Genomic DNA, 22,522 nt, shown 5'->3' with positions numbered 1-22,522 from the left:
GAAAAGGAAATGAATATTGATAATAATAATTTTTCTGTTATAAATATGTCGGCATGCATTTTAAACAGCAGTGAAATTAGTGTTTTGAAAAGGGGTTTAAATTTTGTTCCCAACAAGAGGTTTGATCTTTTTAAAACAATACTAGATGTTAATAAGTTTATCCGAAAATTAACAGTAAAAAAACACTTCTTTCACGATGAAAATGAGGTTAATGTTCCTAATGTTTCAAATGCATCAGCTGACATTTTTTTCTCTCCTATGTCATTTAAAGAACAAATGGCTTTACAAGATTTGCATGATTTGTCAAGTGATAGTGGTGCCGGACCCAATCCACATTGTGCGGTTTCCCACTTTAATGTTCCTAATCCCAGTTTTTATCCCATACCTTCGAGGTGTGATCAGATGACTGATTTCCAGAACATAGTAGAAAAGGAATTAACTGCTCTTTCTCATTTACAAGAACCTATGGTTCAAAATTTGTCTAAGACTGAGAAGGATGCGATTATTTCCTTGCAAAAAAACTCTAACATCATAATAAAAAAATTCTGACAAGGGGGGGGGCAGTCGTACTTTTGGATACTGGACTTTATGAAAGGGAGGTATTGACTATGTTACAGGATTGTGATACCTACAGGAGAGTCGATCGTGACCCCTCTGCAGATATAAAAAAATCCTTGGAAAAAATTCTAGAAGAAGGCTTACATTTGGGTTTAATTGATGAAAAATTGAGAGATTATCTTAATCCATCTTATTGTTTAATACCATTATTGCATGCCTTACCCAAGTCACATAAAAACCAATTTCCCCCAAAAATGAGACCGATTGTCTCAGGTGTAGATTCTTATACTGAACATCTAGCAGAGTGGTTGGATAACCACCTTCAATTTCTTCCTAAAATGTCTCCTGGCTATGTCCTGGATAGCAAACATGTGTTGAATATTATTTCTCAGATGAAATGGCAAGATAATTTTAGTTGGTTAACTTGTGATGTGCAATCTTTGTATACATCCATTCCACATTCTCTTGCCATTTTAGCGTTGAAAGATTTGCTCAAAAAATATTCTGACTACTCACTTGAATTACAGGACTATTTGATTGACGTAACTGAGTTTTTACTCAAAAACAACTATTTTACCTTTTTAAATAAAGGATATATTCAGTTACAGGGATGTTCAATGGGCGCACGGTTTTCCCCCTCTCTAGCAGGCATATTTATGTTTTGGTGGGAAGAACAATATATTTTTAATCAGTGCAATCCTTTTTTCTCGGATATAGCATTATATCTGAGATTTATAGATGATGTACTTATTGTATGGCAAAATCCAAACAAAAAAATTGAGGATTTCATATCATACATTAATAATAATGCCCATAATCTTTTTTTCACTTTTTTTCATGATATATCAAAAATTAATTTTTTGGATATACAATTCCATGGGAAGGGTGATAATGGAGAAATTAATTGTAGTCTTTATAGAAAACCCATATCAGGCAACTCACTATTACATGCGGGAAGTTGCCATCCAAAGCATGTTATAAATAACATCCCTACAGGTGAATATGTCCGTGCTAGGAGATGTTGCAACACCCAAAATGGTTTTGAGGCAGAATGCAGCACTATTGAAAAAAGGTTTTTGGCAAGAGGGTATAAAATGACAAATCTCCAGAAAGCCAAAACCAAGGCAATCAAAGTGAGTAGGTCACAATATTTGGACATGAATAAAACCAGAGATAATCCCCAGAAAGAATTGTCAGTTGTTTTTTCAACAACATACAGTAAAAATTATTATGATGTAATCAAAATTATTAAAAAATATTTACCCATTTTATCTACAGATGACACATTACACAAAATCTTAAAAAATGGAGTTAAATTTGTTTCAAAAAGGAACATTACATTGGGATCCATGTTATCACCTAGTGATCATATGAATAGGTGCGGTTCCACTAAAAAAGAAAAAAACACTGGCAATTGGTTACCTAGCACAGGTTCTTTCAAATGTGGCCACAGATCGTGTGGACTATGCGGTTATATGTCAAATGTGAAGGAATTTTCTTCATTTACAGATAAAAAAACGTATAAAATAATGTCACTCATAAACTGCAGTTCAGACCATGTGGTTTATTTAATATCGTGTACTATTTGCCAGTTACAATATATAGGCAGCACTTGTCGTTCTCTCAGAAAGAGGATATCTGAACACATTTATGATGTTAAAAATGCCACCACCAGAAAATTATCAGGAGCGTCTCAACATTTTCGCGACGCACATGCAGGTAATTTAACAGGCATGAAAGTCAATGCCATTGAAAAAATTCAACTACCTAGAAGGGGTGGAAATTTGAAAGATATCCTCTTTCAGAGAGAAATAAAATGGATGTTTTTAATGGGCACAAGATTTCCAAAAGGTTTAAATAAAAGAAATGAATTGATGTTTGCATATTAATCTGGCTAAAAAAAAATACTTTGTATATATATAAGTGTTATAAGCATTATATGGAGTGATATAACTCAAGGGGTTAATGTTTTTGTAATTGTCTTGCTCTCTCCTTGCATTTGATCACATGTTTGGGTTCAGCCCTTTTTAAACAGTTCTGTGACTAGATGGTTTAGAGACTGAATAAGAACTGGATGTTCGAAACGCGTCCTCTCTGACATGGGCTTGACCACCATAGCATGGACTTTTTAATGATAAGAAAATAATGGAAGTTTTATTTTAAAGAACAAAATGCCTGGAGTTTTGTGCTGGTGAAATCCCTCAACCAATTTCAATGCACATGGACTGGCTCTCCAAACCTCTTCTCCGTGCACAGCCCAGGATTACTGGCTTCCATCACACAGGTGAGCTGGGCAAAAAAACCCTTTTCTACCTAGTCCTGGATGGAGTATGCTGAGCCTTGTAGTTCTGCAGCTGCTGTCTGTCTGTATGGAGAAGAGCAGACAGCAGCTGCAGAACTACAAGGCTCAGCATACTCCATCCAGGACTGTATGCAGACGTTTTTTGCCCACCAAAAAAATGATGTGGGCTTCGCCATATTTTTGTATGCTAGCCAGGTACAGCAGGCAGCCACGGGCTGCCTCCAACCCCCAGTTGCCTATTTGTACCCGGCTGGTAACCAAAAATATAGGGAAGCCCGTTTTTTTTAATTATTTCACTTATTTCATGAAATAATTAAAAAACAAATGACGTAGGCTTCACCCCATTTTTGTGTCCAGCCAGGTACAACTAGGCAGCTGGGGATTGGAATCCGCAGCACAGGTTAGCCCGAGGTTTCTGGGCGCCTCTGCTGCGAATTGCAGTCCGCAGCCGTCCCAGAAAATGGCGCTCTCATAGAAGCGCCATCCTCTGGCGCTGTATCCAACTCTTCCAACAGCCCTGGAGCCGGGTGGCTTGTTGGGTAATCATGAGTTAATACTGCCTTTGTTTTTCTAGCCAGTATTCAGCCAGAGATTCTTAATGTCAGGCACGTTTGACCCGGCCATTAAGAATCTCCAATAAAGGGTTAAAAAAAAGACACCACACAGAGAAAAAATACTTTAATAGAAATAAATACACAGACACATTAGAGACTCCATCTTTATTACCCCCTGTCAGCCCTCCACGATCCATGGTCTTCTGTCTTTCTCGTTCAACAAATGCAGCTCTGCTACATCACTGCTGCATGGGGGAAGACGCTGCTTCCCGTGGAGCATTCACTCCGTGAAAGCTGCACGAGAAGCAGCGTGCAGCCTTCACTCCGTGAGTGATCAGTGCTGCTAGCGGTAACAGCGGTAACGCTGACAGACGCGTTACCATAGCAACGGTGCTCCCGGAGCCGCAGTTAGCGGTGACGTCACCGCTAACTGCGTTGCTATGGCAACGGTGATCTCCGTTAATGACCGGCTGTGTCAGTCGGTCCCTAACGGAGCAGGGAGTCGACCGTGTGCTAGAGCATGTCGCCGGTACACGGCGATACACAAATGTGCACCGTGTACCGAAGACATGCACTCGCAGGTCCTACATGACGCGTCATAGTCATGTGACCAGTCTGTAGCCAATGAGATAATAGCCACGTGACTGGTCACATGGCTATTTTGATGTCATGATAGGTCCTGCATCTCTGCTGGCAGTGCCGGTCACCGGGAGGATTCAGCGATCATCGGATGGAATAGCGGCAGGAGACAGAGTGCAGGAGGGATCACGGGGACCGGTAAGTGTTATGGCAATGTTTATTAACTGTATGTGTACATTTATAATGAATTTTTATGTGTTTGTGATTGCTTCCCATTATAGCCTATTGGTTCGAGTTCGGTTCGTCGAACGTTCGACGAACCGAACTCGAAAGGGACCTCGGCTCGGCGAACCGACCTCGAGCCGAACCGCGACCGGTTCGCTCATCTCTACCCATTACACACTACGATTTATCTGACGCTATGTCGTCGGGGTCACAGATTCCGTGACGCACATCCGGAATCTTTGTTGCATGTGACACCTACGAGCGACTCCGAAAAAATAGGTTGAAAATCGTTGATCGTTGACACGTCGTTCAGTTTCAAAATATTGTTCATCGTTTAGAATGCAGCAGACATATTGGTACGTTTGACACCCTGCCAACGATGAACAACATCCACACGACCGCCTTGGTCAAACAATATATCGCAGGAACGATGTTGAGTCGTTTGTGAGATCGTTACGTGTGGCCGCTAATAAACGACCTCTGAGCAATCGTGGCAAATCGTAACTACGATCTGGGCGTGTCACATCGCTAATGAGATCGTCAGATAAATCGTAGCGTGTAACGGGGCCTTTATTGTATATAAAGAATGATAGGTGTTGTCAAATAGATAATAAAGTTTTTATTTTTACTTTATGAACAACTCTGTGGTCTGTTTTACTCTCCATAATATTAAATATAATTTTAAAATTCTATACCGTTCCATCTAATGAACATGCTTACAAAGATTTTGGGATGCGTGATAGAAGCAGTAACAGTTTTTGAATATACTAATATCACAATGTGAATTGCTTATGTGCTATAACAGGTAAAATTTATGCGATTGTCCACAGACATCTATCATCTAAGGCAGGGGTCTCAAACTTGGCTGGGTAAATGGCCTGCACATAGAAAAAAAAATAATTTGGGGGACCGCATTTTTTGCAGGGCCAAGTGACATCTTTAGTGACACCTCTTTTTTCTGTACACCTTTGGATCACTGTATTTGAACATTTTTCGCTTGCTTATTATAACAAACGTGCACTTTTTTGTTTTTTTATATATATATATATATATATATATATATAAAAGCATTTTGAATGGTAAAAAAAATAATGCTTTATTTTCATTTTTTTTTTACATTTACTATCCTTCTTGTAAGTAATATTGTCTTATAATTAGCACCATATTGAAATTTTGGCCAGCATCTTGTAGTAATCTTCTCATCCTGGTCCTCATCCTTTAGTAATTGCCCTCATCCTGTTCCCCTTCTTGTACAAAATGTGCACCATCCTGGTCCAAATTCTGTAGTAATGTGTCCCATCCTTGTCCCCATCCTGGTCACCATCCTGTAGTAATGTCCCCATCCTGTTCTCCATGCTGTAGTATTATGCCCACCCTTGTGCCCATCCTTGTCCTCATCTTGTATTAATATACCCATCCTTGTCCCATTGTAGTAATGCACCCACTTAGGTCTCCATCTTGTAGTAATGTGCTCATCCAGGTCCCTATCCTGTAGTAATGTGCCCAGCCAGGTCCCCATCCTGCAGTATTGTGCCCGGTCCATCTTGGTCCCCATACTGTAGTAATGTGCCCATCCTGTGTAACCATCCTTGTCACATTGTAGAAATGCAGCCACCCAGGTCCCCATTCTGTAGCAATGTGCCCATCCAGGTCCACATCCTGTAGTAATGTGCCCATTCTTGTCCCCTTGTAGTAATGGTCCCATGCTTGTCCCCATCCTGTAGTAATGTGCCCATCCTTGTGCTCATCCTGTAGTAATATGCCCATCCTTGTCCTCTTGTAGAAATGTTTCCATCCAGGTCCCCCCTCCCCTAGTAATGTACCCATCCTTGTCCCCTTGTAGTAGTGTGCCCATCCTTGTCCCCATCTTGTAGTAATGTGCCTATCTTTATCCTCATCTGTAGTAATGTGGCCATCCTTGTCCTCATTCTGCAGTAATGTGCCCATCTTTGCTCCTATCCTGTAATAATGTGTACATCCTTGTTCTCATCCTGGAGTAATGTGCCCATCCTTGTCCCTATCCTGTAGTAATGTGCCCATCATTATCCATCCCTATCCTGTAGCAATGTGCCCATCCTGTAGTAATGTGCCCATCCTGGTCCTCATCCTGTAGTAATGTGCCTATCCTTGTCCTCATCTTGTATTAATGTACCCATCCTTGTCCTCTTGTAGTAATGTGCCAATACTTGTCCTCATCCTGTATTTATGTCCCCATCATCGTCCTCATCCAGTAGTAATTTGCCCATCCTTGCCCCCATCCTGTGCTAATGTGCCCATCCTTGTCCCTATCCTGTTGTAATATGCCCATCCTTGTCCCTATCCTGTAGTACTGTGCCCATCCTGTAGCAATGTGCTCATTCTTGTCATCATCCTGTATGAATGTGCCCATCTTGGTCCCCATCATGTAGTAATGTGCTCATCCTTTTCCCCTTCTAGCAATGTACCTATCCTTATCCCCATCCTGTAGTAATGTGCCCCATCAGTGTGCCTCATCCTGTAGTAATGTGCCTATCTTGGTGCCATTTACAAATGTGCTCATGCTGGTGTTCTTCTCGTTGTAAAGTCCACTTTCCTGGTCCACTTCTAGCAATTCCCATCCTGTAGAAGTGTCACCTACACACACACAAGCAATTCTTCTCACTTGTCCTCCGTTCCCTCGGTGTCCTATTTCCTGCTTTTTGAAGCCCACAGCCCCTAATCAGGCTAATCAGAGGCCAGCAACTGACTTCATACGCATCAACTGCTGGTCTGTGATTGGCCACGAGCTGCCATTGAAATAACACACAGAACTCATCTAAGTGCATCGACTGCAAATCAGTCATCTGAAATAAAGCACTGACCACAGAGGCCCCCTGCACCGGCCGCAATCATCAAAGGAACCATAGGCCTACAAGCCACAAGAAGAAGCCGCATGTTTGAGACCCCTGATCTAAGGGCATGAACAATTGCATTTGGGAGAAACATGTACAGACACCTACACTTTCTTCAAAGTTTAATAAATGATTAATTTTCTAAGCTGAATTGAAATGTAATAAATATTATGCTGGTGTTATCCGGTAAATTCTTTCTCAATCTTTTGCTACTGGAACATGACTAGCCTAAAGAAAGAAATGTCTGGAGCTCACCATGGGAATGGCACATAGCACATGGAAACATTTTTTACAAATGAGTTTGATATACAGTATTTTATAATGTGATTTCAGAAGACAGGAGAACATTAGAATAAGCATAAAATGAGGCAATTATGTTGCTAAAAAACAGAACGGCCTTTACCACATATTAATTAATTAATTAATTTATTTTAGATCTTTTTTATTGAAAATTTCAAACATTAAACGGTAAACAATAGCATTAGCATTCCCATCAAAATATAATAATAATCTTTCATCCAGTACGCAGATCGGGAAAACATAACTTCTAAATACAATAGATTTATGGTGAGCATTATTGGAAACTCCTTTATCAGCAATTGGGAAAACCGAAGATTAAAAGTGCAGTGAGATTAAGAACATACAAACAATAAAATAAGCCAAACCAACATAACAGCCATCTCAGTTAAAAGAGGAAAAAATAAAACTAAAAAGGGGTTTGAATTTTTTCATTTTGTCACTTAAGCGGGCTTTACACACGTCGACATCGCTAGCTTCCTTCCTCATTGCGGGCGGCCGCAGGTACGGTGATGTTCCTCGTTCCTGCGGTGTCACACATAGCAATGTGTGATGCCGCAGGAACGACGAACATTCTTCGTCCTGCAACAGCAACAATAATCAGGATTAGAACGACCAGTCAACGATCAATGATTAGGTGAGTAATTTTGATCGTTAACGGTCGTTCATGCAATTCACATGCAACAACATCGCTAACGAGGCCGGATGTGCGTCACGAATTCCGTGACCCCAACGACATCTAGTTAGCGATGTCGTTGCGTGTAAAGCCCGCTTTAGTCACGTTCTTTCACAGTTTATCTACCTATTCATAGTTGACCTTGGTTATTTTTAAGATCTTCCATAGTGTACCATACAGTTGAAGTAAAAGTTATACTATTTTCTCTTTTTTCTCCTTATTACAATATTTTACCACAAACTGTTTTCATTTTAATAGAAATCTACCCACCTGCGCTTATTAGTCAAATTTTCGTCATTGTGCGGCACAGTATATATGCATACACGCGAGAGAAGTGTGTTTGTTTTCTGTGAATGTGAAGGTGAGATGTATCCGCTGTTAGCAGCGCTCTATACCACAGGAGGGGACAGAAGAGTAACAGAGGAAATACAACAAAAAACAGCAGCACCATGGAATCATTAAAAAAGGTCTCACTAATTTGTTTACTGATGGAATATGTGTATATGCATGTATTGTCATAATATACTGACCTACCGCCACTCTCTCTGGTGACCAGCGCTGTTCTCCTCCTCTTCTCACTGACATCACCACTCTCCAGTATCTCCAGTGTCCAGCGCTGTTCTGCTCCTCTTCTCACTGACTTCTCCACTCTCCATTATCTTCAGTGTCCAGCGCTGTTCTGCTCCTCTTCTCAGTGATGTCACCGCTCTCCAGTATCTTCAGTGTCCAGCGCTGTTCTGCTCCTCTTCTCACTGATGTCACCACTCTCCAGTATCTCTAGTGCCCAGCGCTGTTCTGCTCCTCTTCTCACTGATATAACCACTCTCCAGTATCTCCAGTGTCCAGTGCTGTTCTGCTCCTCTTCTCACTGATGTCACCGCTCTCCAGTATCTCCAGTGTCCAGCGCTGTTCTGCTTCTCTTCTCACTGATGTCACGCCACTCTCTCTGGTGACCAGCGCTGTTCTCCTCCTCTTCTCACTGATTTTACCACTCTCCAGTATCTCCAGTGTCCAGCGCTGTTCTGCTCCTCTTCTCACTGATGTCACCACCACTCTCCAGTATCTCCATTGTTCAGGATGATGCAATTATAACCCAGTTGACCCATAACCACACCCATTCGGTAGCAGGTATATATTGGTTATGTGGGGACCTGAAAGTAAGGTCTAGGCTAGAACTCCCCTGGAAAGATCAGTATGTCCTGATGAAAGTATTAATGCCTATCCTTATATCACCAGTAAATCATGAAGTTACCCCAGAGCAGATAAAAATCAGTGTACAAGGTATAGCTAGGGCCCATAGAGCTGTGTCAACTAATGGTCTGCTGGAAGATCTGCATGTATATATAGACATAATTGGAATCCCAAGGAGGGTCCCAAATGAGTATTAAGCAAGACACGAAGTAGCAGCAGGGTTTGAGTCTCTTATTCCAATCACCACGGTTAACAAAAATGTTGCATGGATAAATTACCTGTATTACAATCAGCAAAGGTCTGCTAATTACTCAAGAAATGCACTAACTAGATTATCAATACAGTTGGGTTAAACCACCCTACTAGCTAACCAGAACCGGATGGCTCTGGATATGTTGTTAGCAGAAAAAGGAGGTGTTTGTGCAATGATAGGGGAAGCTTGTTGCACTTATGTCCCTGATGAAACTGGCCCAAAAGGTAAGATCACCCAGGCCCTAAAACAATTAAATTCCCTATCTAAAGAATTGAAAGAAAATTCAGGAATAACCAATCCTTGGGGTGACTGGTTTAGTTGGATAACTTCTCTGAAAGGGATACTTATTCTGATAGGGATTATAACTAGGGATGATCGAATACTTTGATTATTCATCTTCGCGAATATTTTCCGACTATTCGCAAATATTCGATGTGCAATGTAAGTCTATGGGAAACCCGAATAACAACTATTCGGAACTATTCGGGCTTCCCATAGACTTACATTGTACATTGAATAGTCGAATAGCAGCGAGGTATTCGGAAAATATTTGCGATGCCAAATAATCGAAGTATTCGATCATCCCTAATTATAACCTTTCTAGTGTTGGTTTTTGGTACAATTATTGTTTACAGTATTTTGCCTTGCTATAAGAAGATTTATAATAAGGGGACAAACGAGGCTATAGCCATGGCAACCTTCCCTTCAGTATTATATACAACAGTAGCCCCCTCCAAATCTGACACAATGGTTACCATCAAAGCTCAACGATCCAAAGTCCAACTTAGGAGGTTGCTATAGAAGGGCGCCACGGGGCTTGGGTCCCGTCTGTGGGAACTAAGGTGAAGATGTTATGAAAGACCCGAGGGCGTGATTAGCACCCACCTATATACCATAGCTGTAGGACACTGTAGTCTCTGGGTAGCCCTCACGGAGTAAGAAGACAGATAATCTTATTAAGGGGGGACTGTGAAGGCCTAGGCTATGAATCGATGGTCCAGTGTAACAATAAGATGATCTGTCCTTTGAATGCTTTATGTATTGCTTCCCCACATATACCTAATTGAAATATTAACAGAATAAATAACCGAAACAATAAGTTTTTAGTTTCATGAATAAGTAACTGACATTCTTGAATAGAACAGATACTCATATGTAGTTTCATGAATAAGTAACTGACATTGTTCTATCCATAGACTCTTGTCTATGCCCTGAATGCTTTACTTAGGAATGTTGCTGTACAGGAAAGACTGTCCAAATAAGGGAATAAGCTAGACCCAAGCTAATTGATTGGTTAAGAGACAATGCAGAAAAACTGTATAAGAATGCTATGCTTTGAATACAATCGTTAGAAGACCTCTACTGTGCTTCTCCCAAATAGAGATACGTCTTTGTATGGTCATTTTCCTGTTTCAATTACATCTGCGTAGTTCTGATCTGGAATCCTCCTCCGAGACCCTGAGGGACCTGGAGGTCTACCCTAACATCATCAGAACCTAAATAGATCAGGTCCAGATGATGTTAACCCTTTGCAATCTTCTATGTACCGCAATCAATAGCAGTTGTGGCACATAGAAGTTAGAGAGCAGCAGTGTGCTCCTTCTCTTACCTCTCCAGCTCTCCTCGTGACATGATCACGTGGAAGCTGAGGGCTGTCATGGCAGCCAGAGGTCACAAGATGACCTCCGGCTCTGCCATGTATGGCGGCCTGTCAGACCCAGCCTGCAGCAGTGTCTGACAAGCGATCTGCAGCTGGACACAGCCACTCTACAGAGGGGGCCATAAGTATGGATACACCCTGATAAAATGGTAGTGGTGGCTGATATCACCTTACTGTTTGTGGCATATTAGTACATAGGAGGGGCAAAACATTTGAGACTGGGTGACGCCCATGACAGCCATCTGTAAAGCCCCCATTTTTAATTCAAATTTACTCTTTTCAATGGGAAGGGGGTCATGTAACACATCAAATACATAAAGAATTGCACAAGAAAAACAATTGTGTGGTAATTTTTAACATAGCTTTATTCATTATCAAGTTATTGACACGTTTGTGACATGGAACTACAGTAACCCACTAAAGCATGTGCTCAAATTGCAGCCCATTGTGTTGAATTGTCAACGCCATTCTCTTCTCCCACTCTTGACTCACCGAGAGCAATACCGCAGAAGAAATGCTGCCACAGGCCTCCTGTATCTATTGTTTCAGGTGCCCCACATCCTGGATCCTGTATCTGCAGTATTGCTCTCAGTGTGTCAAAATACCTTTTTTATGCATTGCTATATTCTCAGAGCTATAACTTTTTTTAATTTTCCACTGATACAGCTGTGTGGTGGCTCGTTTTTTGTGGGACAAGATGCAATTTTAAGTAATACCATTATCATAGTTCCCCAACAGTCTCTGTACTTCCCTGCAGCTGATCATGTACCACTTGATGGTTGTACTAGTCACATGATTAGATGCAGGGAAGTACAGAGGATTCACAAGCCGTCTAGCAATGTGACTTCTGCAGCCACCAGTGATTGACAGCAGTGGTCACATGGCTAGAAGGATTGGGATTAGAACAGAAACCGTTGGGGAATTTGTAAGAGTTGGAAGTGGAAGCACAGCTAAAGGGGCTCAGTAGGTTGAGTTAGCGGTGGGCATATCATTATAACAGCCAGTCCAGCCACACAGGGGCCCAAGTGGTAAGGGGGCCCAGTTCTAATACCAAAGCAGGTGGAATTGTGCATTATGATGAGATTTTGGACTGTCTGTGTCTGCCAGTGCGGCGATTATGACTCCTTTTTTATTTTAGAACATTTTAAACTGCTTCCAGCTACCTTTTATGGCTGGACAAGTCCTTTAACAAGATAATCTACAGGCTGCATCAACATAATTGCATTACTGCCTGAGAGCACTTATTAAAAGGGTATTCACATCTCCAAGATTATATCTCAATATGTAGTAGGTGTAATAATAAGAATATTAGCAAATATCTCCAATTAGAAATGTAGTCTAGTTTTCATAATATGCTGTCACTTACCTCAGGTGCAGGGCATACCAGTGGCTTACTGTGTACCTGAGGAGCCGTGCCCGCTGACGCTGACCCGTGTCATTTATTGGGCCCTAGCGGTTGCCCTATCTCTCTCTGTGGGTGATTGTCTGCTTTTGGGACTTTGGTTGGGACAGGACCTATAATCCTGCCCTCAATTGGTTAATTAGCTAGGCCGTTGGTACCGGTCCTGGCTTCAGGGTCCAAGTACCCCCTCTATGCACGGTTTCCGGGTCGGTTCTCCAGTGTCGGTACCGGAGGGCTCCAACCCTGTCCCGCTCCATCTCGGATCTCCGGCTGCCGTCTTCCCATCGCCTGCTGACGGAGACCACCGTCTGCCACCTAACCAAGGCACTAGGGCTCCGACCCTGGTACCTGTCAACACGAGCTTCACCTCCGCTGGAGCTACACCTAGCCCCCAGCCTCCACTCCTCTCCACTTCAACTTCAACTCCAACTTCAACTAACTAGTTTTCCCATCCCGGGCTGTCTAGACCCCTAGGTGGGCGTTTCCTAACCGCCTGATCCTGCCCATTGGTGTGCCTGTCTTGCCCTGACGAGGTGGCTAGGTTTTCAGGTCGGCTGTATGTAACCTAGGTGAGGGAAGGTGTTATGCGGGGGCCTATGTGTGACTACCTGCGATGTCAGGGCGTCACATGCACTACATGAGTTTGCAGCCAGGATGCGTACAATAGGCTTCATAGTGCGCATGACTGAAAGTCCGGGATCATGCGCATGGAGCCGAAATCCAGGAGTCGGAAGCGATGGCAGCGGAAAGGTGAGCGCGACCATCCTCTGACACTGCACATTGATTAGCATGATACCACGCTCATATGGTCATCCTTATATGCTAAGGGGACAACTAGGCAAGAAAACTAATGCTCTTGGGACTAGTCCCTGGCCTTATTAGCATATCATATGGGATCTTTAGAAATATTTTTTCTAAGGATCTTGTTATCTATGCTACTGTAGGCTGGGACTGCTAGGCAGGAATTAGCAATATGCACCCAGAACTGCTCGTGGTTCTGCACCTGACAGGTTCCCTTTAAGCTACTGCAATGACCTGTATATGAGGTAAGTGACATAGCTTATCAGAAGAACTATACTACATTTCTAATTGGAGGTACTTGGTAATATTCTTATTATTACACCTACTACTTATTGGAATAGGATCTTAGAGATGGGAATACCCCTTTAAGGCTTTCTTAATAAGTGACTGCTAAGGTGCAATTTCCATCGCCAGCCACTATCTTGTTCACATACCACACATAAAGAAAAACTCTATAGAAGAGGACCCAGCCGGGATGTTGGATTTGCCCGACATTTTTAGAAGCAATTTTTCACTTTAAAACTAACAAGCTAGATTTTTTCTAAACGTTTTCCTTACACGTTGAGCCATGGAGAACAGAAAATAATTGTAGTGTCTGAATGTCACACTTCTTCTGTTACAACGTAATGCTTTTAAGACTTCATATAAGACAAAGTTGAATGTCAAAAGTACAGTCTCAGTCTCGCACAACTTGTAATAGCAATTTATATAATGGAGATGCGGGTACAAAAAGACCTCAGGATGTGAGCCTCACCAAAGACAATTGTTAGAATAAAAGTTTTATGGACGAGGTGACTGTCAGCCGGATGTTGTTCAATTTGCAGTATATTTTTGTGTATGTGATATATTCCTGACACTCATATACATCTTTTTTCTGTTCATTCTAACAAAGGACGTAAATTGCAATCTCTCTATTTCAAGTAAAGACTATGCTAATTTTTCCATCTGTTTTTCTCTGATTGTTTTCTCTTCTACTGGCTTACTAAAAGGGGCTGCCCACTATATATGACAAATTTGCCAAAAGGTAAATTAAAAAAGGCACATGCTCACCAAGCCAAACCAGTGCCGCTCCTCCATACTCAGTACAGTCCTGGCTTGTAAAATCAGGCGATCCATGCAGTCATTGGTTGGCCACAGCAGTCATGACTTTCCAAGGTCCGAGGTAAATGAAACAATAACTCATTAAGTTATTCATTTGCATGAATTGCAGTGAGTTGCAAGTTGTATTGCAGCTAAGGGAAAAGGAAAATGTAAATTATCTTTCATTGCGAGTGTGAAAGAGCGGGCGAGTGTAATTTGTTTCTAAGTGTGATTTGTTTCTAAGTGAGATTTCAATTACATATGTTACTTGTGATTCAGTGACTTTGGATTTAGGGAGATTTGAAAGGAGAAATTTGCACTGAATTGATTTTTGTATTTATTTGTTTAAATTACTTAATATTTATTTCTTGTGCAATACCCATTAGGAAAATGTGCTTCATTCATTCACAATGGGTCCGCTCATCCCTAATAAAGACCAATCTGCTCATCAAAAGATCAGGAAAAAGAGGCATATTCTTTTAACTCCTTCATGACCGAGGACGTGCTGGTATGTCCTAAATCATGAAGAGGGAATCACCGCCAGCTGTTGCGGTGAGCCGGCCTGATCCCTGCACATGTCAGCTTATTTGAACAGCTGACATGTGTGCCTTGCAGCCCGCAGGTGGATCCGCGATCCACCAGCGCCTGTTAACTCCTTACATCGTGCTGTCAAAATGTGACAGAGCAATTTAAATGCTTGCAGCGGAAATGCTTCTTTCCTCACTGCCATCGGAGGCCCCGTGACGTGATCATGTCATGACTCCTGTGTTATTATGACTCATTTCCTGCAACAGCTAGCAGAGAGCTAGCTGTTACAGAAGACGAGTGTTTCTGCTGATCTGAGCTGTGCAGCTCTGATCTACAGAAATGAATCAGCGATGAAACTGGTGATCTTTTTAGCCCCCTAGGGGGACTAGTGCAATAAATAAAGTAAAAAAAAAAGTTTTAAAAAATTAAAAAAATCTTAAAAACTTAAAGGTTCAAATCATCCCCCATTCGCCTCATTGAAAATTAAAGGGTTAAAAAAATAAAACATATACACATATTTGGTATCACTGCATCCAGAAGTACCCGATCTATGAAAATTTAAAATTGATTAACCTGATTGGAAAATAGCGTAGCAGTAAAAATAATCTAAACGCCAAAATTACATTTTTTAATCATAACAAATTTTGCACAAAATGCAATAATAGGTGATCAAAACGTAACATCTGTGCTAAAATGGTACCATTAAAAATGTCAGCTCAAGACGCAAAAAATAAGCCAAAACTGGGCCCCATATCCCGAAAAATTAGAACTCTACAGGTCGCAGAAAATGTGGTAAAAAGTGCACCATTTTTTGTGGACAAATTTCTGAATTCTTTTTCACCCCTTAGACAAAAGTAAATGTAGCGCCCCATGGGGCAGGTGGTTAACTTACTCGTTGCCGGCCCGTTGAGGGTCGGGTCAGGTGATGTCACGGGTGGCCTTGCCCAGTTCCATTGCCCCGAGGCGTACAGCAGATGTAGGGGAAAGCGGGGTGATTAGGAAAGTTTGTCGTGATGACACCTGTGGTATGCGGTCAGGGAGTAGCCGCCTTTGCAGAATTCCTCGCCGGGGCAGGTATTATGGCCCCGGGTGGATAACAGAGGGAGAAGTTGTGGCCGTTGGCACCAAAGCGCTGGGCGGCAACGCCGGTAAGGACAAGCCAACACAGTCTTTGTGGGTTCTAGGTGTCGTTTACTCACAACTTCAGTTGCCAGCCCTGTAGCACTGGTGATCACCGTGATGGGCTCCAGTCAATCCCAAGCAAGCGAAGGGCCACCACCGGTGTTTGAAGAAAGAAAGAGAGTGTCTTTTCCTTAGGGTGTCCCCCGTGGAAGTTAGGAACTTGGGCTGAGCTTCCGCTCCAAGCCCCGGGCCTAGTGAAGATCAAAGCGTTCCAGAGGTGTCTTGTCAGAACTATGGTTCCAACTAATCTGTCTGTGTGAGTGTGTTGCGCCTACCTCTACCCCCAATGGTGCCCGCCCCCTGGCAGTTGCCCTAGCAACTGGAAAGTCCCATGTCTCTACATGGCCACCCCCCCGTCTGCCCCAAGACAGCTCCCCAGTGGGAAGCACCTAACTGTATGTGATGTGAGATGAAATGTGGTGACACCAATGGTTAACACCCCCTTACCTGAGATGGATACCTCCCCTTAACTGAGGTACATTACCCTCTGAGTACCAGAGGCTCAGGGGCGCCACATAAACTTATACATGTTTGGTATCTACAAACTTGTACCGATTTGAGACATCACACCGACAAATCAGTTTTACCATATAGTGAACACAGTGAACAAAATATCCCAAAAACCATCATGTAATCACACTTTTGTTCCTTTTTTTTAAATGCTTTCACACTTGGAATCTTTTTGCCATTTTTCAGTACACTACATGGTAAAACATATGGTTTAATTTAAAAGTACAACTCGTCCCGCAAAAAACAAGCCCTAATTTGGCAACATTACCAGAAAAATTAAAAAGTTATGGCTCTCGGAAGAAAGGGAGCAATCCTCCCCCCCCCTTCCCCCGAAATACAGAAAATCGCCTGGGGGCGAAGGCATTAAGTATGTTACCTGTGATTCAGTGACTGTGGATTTAGGGAGTTTAGAAGGGCGTAATTTGCACTGAATCGATGTTTGCAGTTATTTTTTTAATTACTTAATGTTTCTATCTTGTGCAATCCCCGGTAGGAAAACATGCATCATTACTGACAATGGGTCCGCTCATCCCAAAAGAAGACCAATCTGCTCATCAAAAGATCGGGAACAAGCAAGAGGCATATTCTTTTAATCATATTGTTTTACTCATAAACCACTGTGTATACTAGTAATATGAGGTCATGGTGTAACAGTATTTGTCCCTATATATGATATTATTGGTGTATTGCTCTTGGCATAATGAGTTTTGTTCTGTTAGGGCTAAGCCACACGGCGAGAAAAACAGTGCGAGTGGAGTGCGATAAAACATCGCATTCCCCTCGGACCAATTCTAGCCTGTGTGTCAGCACACATGGGCGATTATTTTCTCAGCCCTAATCGGACTGAGAAAACAATCGCAGCATGCTGCGATTGTAAGCTGAGTCTCTTTCTCTCGCACCCATTCAAGTGAATGGGGCGAGAGAAAAATCGCACTGCACTCGCGGTACACCGGTGTACTGCTAGTGCAGTGCGAGAATGGCTATAGCCGGCTACGCAGGAGAGAGAGGGAGAAATCCCTCCCTCCCCTCCTGAGTGCCGGCCCGCCCCCCGCAGCTGAGGTCTGCTCGCACGAACGGACCTCAGTTGCAAAGACACAGGCATGACACTCGGCTCTGCTGTACTGCCAGCACGAGCCGAGTCTCATGCAAGTGGATCGCAGTAGTGCCCGTGTGGCCCCAGCCTAACAGGATAGTGATATTTATTTGATAACAGTATGACTAGATTATATAAAAGTGTTATGGTGCCTTCACACTGCATTTTGTCCATTCAGTTTTCCTGTCGGGCTTACATCCCAGCCCTCCACAAAACAGGATTTGGACATATCCGCCTCCAGTGGGCAAATACACCCGAAAATTGTGCATGACAAGTATCTTCACCATTATGGTGAATGGCCCCATCAACACATGTGTCCGAATCCTGTTTTGCGTGGAGGTTAAGACATAGGTCAGATGAAATAACTGAAAGAGGGCCAAAACATGAAAGCACCCTTACTTAGAAAATTCTTATTTCTCCATTTTATGTTAGATTTATATACTATATTTGCATTATTTCCTTTAAAGGGAATCTGTCACCAGGTTTTTGCTACCTCATCAAATAACAGCATAGTATAAAAAAAAGAGACTCTGACTCCAATGATGTATCACTTAGTTTACTGGGTGCATCAGTTATGACACAAGCAGAGTTTATAGATGTAGCTGAGCTCTGAAAGCTGCCTCCGCCCACACTACATCTCTCTGTGCACATTGTCTATTGACAGTGAGCTGCTTATCAGTGAAAGGGGCGTGGTCATACATCTGCACAGGAGTACTGTAGTCCACGCAATTATTATCTCCTGGTGATAATACCTTCATTGTGTGGAAACAACAGCACAGCTTATTAAGAGAACATTTCTGAATTTAATGTTTTAAACGCTACATCATGTTGTTCTCAGATTACATATCAAAAGTCTGCTCAGATTCCCTTTAAAGGAGGGTGGGAGTGAACATATGTCTTTATAGACCAGCAACCCACTAGGGACCATGAGTCTGAGCAACATCCAGGTTGGGTTGGGGGGCCTAATTTTTGCTCTAGGACCGCTAGGACTGTAATTATGCCCCTGTCAAGCAAAATTGAGCAGATATAGATATTTAATGGTGTGTCTTGCTAGCATTTTTGTATCTGGAAGGCTTTACAGTAAATTGTTAAAAAAAAAAAAATAAGAAAAAAAGAAATACAAACTAGTAAAGTTTGTATTCTGTTTGTACAAATGATTCTTTTAATTAAACATCAAGTTATAGGCAATAGGGCTGTTTTGTCAGGTTTATTAGAAGCAGAATGTAAGGAATGTTTTGGTTGATATTAAAAATGCATATCACTGCTTGAGTACAGCAATCCACACAGCGAGAATGGATCACGGAGACACAGTGTAATATGAACATCCCCTGGAGATAACTTATTTCAGTTTAAGTACAAAATGAACACAAACTGATGTTAATGCGTGTTTCATTTACATTTTGTCAAGGAGGTGTGAAAGCGCAGGGCTGATGTTGTTCTTTTGCAACACATATATTAAATTACTTTTTTAAAAATCTGGCTATCCTGCCAATCAAGAAATCTGAGGATTCAAAGACATCACAGCCAGATATAATATGGCTGTCATGCCCTCGGTCGCGGGGTCGGTCTTCCCTGGGCAGGGAGATCGACGTTCTCCCCGTACCTCCATTCCTGCCGCGGGCTCCATCACTCAACCTGTCTGCTGTGCTGAGCGCTCCCTCACCTCCTTCTCCTCCCAGACCTGCGTTTTCTCAGCAGACCCTCAGGAAGCGCACCAAGGCGGCACACTCTACTGTAATTTAAAGGAACAGTACACCTATTCATTGTTGTGCTTATTCTGATTGCAGGGTTGCTTCCTGCTTATAAGGCATCTGTACCTTATGGGTGGTGCCTGGGCAACGTGCTCATTCCTATAGAACGTTGCTAGGATTCAGGCCCTTTACTGCAGTGCTCTGCACTTGCTGACTCTGCTGCGTTCTGCTCTGCAAAGATGCTTACTTCTTTTTCTCCACAGAACCTCCAACAGCCGGTCCATTATACGTGGTCTCACCTTATTCTCTGGATTCCTTTACTGTAGTCCGAACCTTCAAGGTCCTTTTGGAAGACTCCTGATGCCTATAATGGCTGGATCCACTTCGCCAGGAAAGGTGCAGAGCATTCCGGATTCCTTCATCTACAGGATTCGCTCTCCTTGGATGGTACAGAGCATGCCAGATTTTACTCTCCTAATTGAGCCGTCTTTCTATTGTTGAGCCGGGACTCCTACGGACTGTCTGACCCTCCATGGCTGTGCTGGGATAATCCCTGTATAGGGGTTCCCTTGCCAGTATCTCTTCCAGCGGTGCTCAGCGTGAATCATCCCCCTGGCAAGCGGCTGTTGGACACTCTTGGGCTGTGCCGTAATAATCCCTGTATAGGGGTTCCCTCGCCAGTTGCTCCTCCGGTGGTGCTCTGCGTCGTGAACCTCTCACCATCGGCTCTGTTAACCAATCCTATAATAAATCAACTTCTGTTTGCTCCAAGTTCTCTCCAGTGGTCCAGTGAGTCCTCAGTACATCTCCATGCCTCAGCGGCATGACAATGGCTAAAAGTAAACTAGCTAGCCTCCCTAAGGCTATGTGCGCACGTTGCGTAAATACATGCAGTTACGCTGCGCTTTGTAGCGCAGCGTAACTGCATGCGTCCTGCGTCCCCTGCACAGTCTATGGAGATTGTGCAGGGGCCGTGCGCACGTGGCGTTTTAGAGCGCAGCGCTTCGGCTTCTGCCGAAGCGCTGCGTTCTAAGAAGTGACATGTCACTTCTTCCGTGCGCTTTGCCGGCAGCTCCTGCTCTGTCTATGGGAGGAACTGCAGGCAGAGCGCATGGAATCGGCTTTTTTTTTTTCACTACGGACATTTCTGCAGCGATTTAAAGCGCACATGTGCTCTTCAGATCGCTGCAGAAATTTCTGCAGTGACTGTACGCAACGTAAGGGACCATTACTAAACTAGCAGGCCAGGCAGCCAAACCTATGAATAATCCATCAGAATTCTTTAACGTTTTAAGCATCGGGTGATCTTCTGTTTTCGTGCTTTCGTTTTTTCACCCCTTTATTCCATGAGCTTTGACTTTTTTATTTCGACATAGCAATGTGAGGGCTTGTTTTTTTTGCGGGACAAGTTGTGCTTTTCAACAAAAACATCCACTTTAATATGTAATATAGGAGAAAGCAGGAAAAAAATTCAAAATGCGGCAAAATATTCAAAAATGGCAATTCCGCAATAGTGTTTGTGTTTTTTTATTTACACTAGGCAATATTATTTTCCAAAATTTCGATTATGGAGATACCAAGCATGCATCGTTTTTGTTTTATTTAAAGGGAACCTGTCACCACTTTTTGGCCTATAAGCTGCGGCCACCACCACCAGGCTCTTATATACAGCATTCTAACATGTTGTATATAAGAGCCCAGGCCGGGGGTATAACATAAAAAGAACACTTTATAATACTTACCTAACAGTCGCTGCAGTGGGCCTTATGGGCGTCTCCGTTGTCCGGTGCCGACGACGCCTCTTTCGGCCATCTCCGTTGTCCGGTTCTGGCGCCGCCTCTTTCAGCCATCTTCGTCCTCTTTCTGAAGCCTGGGTGCATGACACGGCTACGTCATACACACTCGCCGGTCCTGCACAGACGCACTACAATACTTTGATCTGCCCTGCTCAGGGCAGATCAAAGTGCGCCTGCTCAGGACCTGAATGCTGGCATGTGTGTATGACGTCAGACCTGTCATGCACTGCTGCTAGAGAAGAAGGAGCACAAAAATGGACAAAAGAGGTGGCGCCGGCATCGGACAACGGAGACACCCATAAGGCCCACCGTGCGACCGTTAGGTATTATAAAGTGTTTTTTATGTTATACCCCCCGGCCTCGACTCTTATATGCAGCATGTTAGAATGCTGTATGTAAGAGCCCGGTGGTGGTGGCCGCAGCTTAAAGGCCAAAAAAGTGGTGACAGGTTCCCTTTAAGTGGTAAAAATAAATAAATAAATAAAAAATGTGCTTGTCACAATTTTCTGAGAGTCGTAATGTATTTATTTTCGGGATATAGAGCTGTGTGAGGACTTGTTTTTTGAGCCCCTAGCCAATGTTTTTATTGATATTACTTTAGCGTAGGTACTGTATGATGTTTTCATCACCTCTTATAACAATCAAGTGCGTTGTTGCGACAGCCAAAAAAAATCAATTCTGGGGTTGTGATTTTTTTATTCTTGTTACGCCGTTCACCAGTTGGATTAGTTATTTTATATTTTGATACCTCGAACTTTTACAAACGCAATGATACCAAATTTGTATATTTTTTTTATTTCCTTATGATAAGGATAAATTTAGGTAGATACTAAAAATCGGCATGAAAATTTAAAGTATGTTTCAATTTTCAAACTTTTAAGGTTCATGCTCTTAAACTAGATAGTTATATCACACAAAATTGTTAATAAATAACATTTCCCACTTGTCTACTTTACACCAGTGCAATTTTTGAAACATAATTTTTTTTCTTAGGAAGTTAGAAGGTTTAATAGTTTATAAGCAATTTCTAATTTTTCCAACAAACTTTACAAAACCATTTTTTAAGGGAGCACATCACATTTGAAGTGCTGTGATTTTGATAAATTCACTGTGTCATCTGCTGCATATAGCTCTGTGTAACCCCACCCACATTACTGATTGGCAGCTTTCTGCCTATGCATAGTATAACAGAAAGCTGCAACTCAGTGGTGGGGGCTGGTTATACAGAGCTCATGAATATGGAGGACCAAACGGTGAGCCCACGCCGGCAAGGT

Source organism: Anomaloglossus baeobatrachus, chromosome 5 (assembly GCF_048569485.1).
Source record: "Anomaloglossus baeobatrachus isolate aAnoBae1 chromosome 5, aAnoBae1.hap1, whole genome shotgun sequence".
Classification (NCBI taxonomy): domain Eukaryota; kingdom Metazoa; phylum Chordata; class Amphibia; order Anura; family Aromobatidae; genus Anomaloglossus; species Anomaloglossus baeobatrachus.
Note: the sequence above shows the minus strand (reverse complement) of the source record.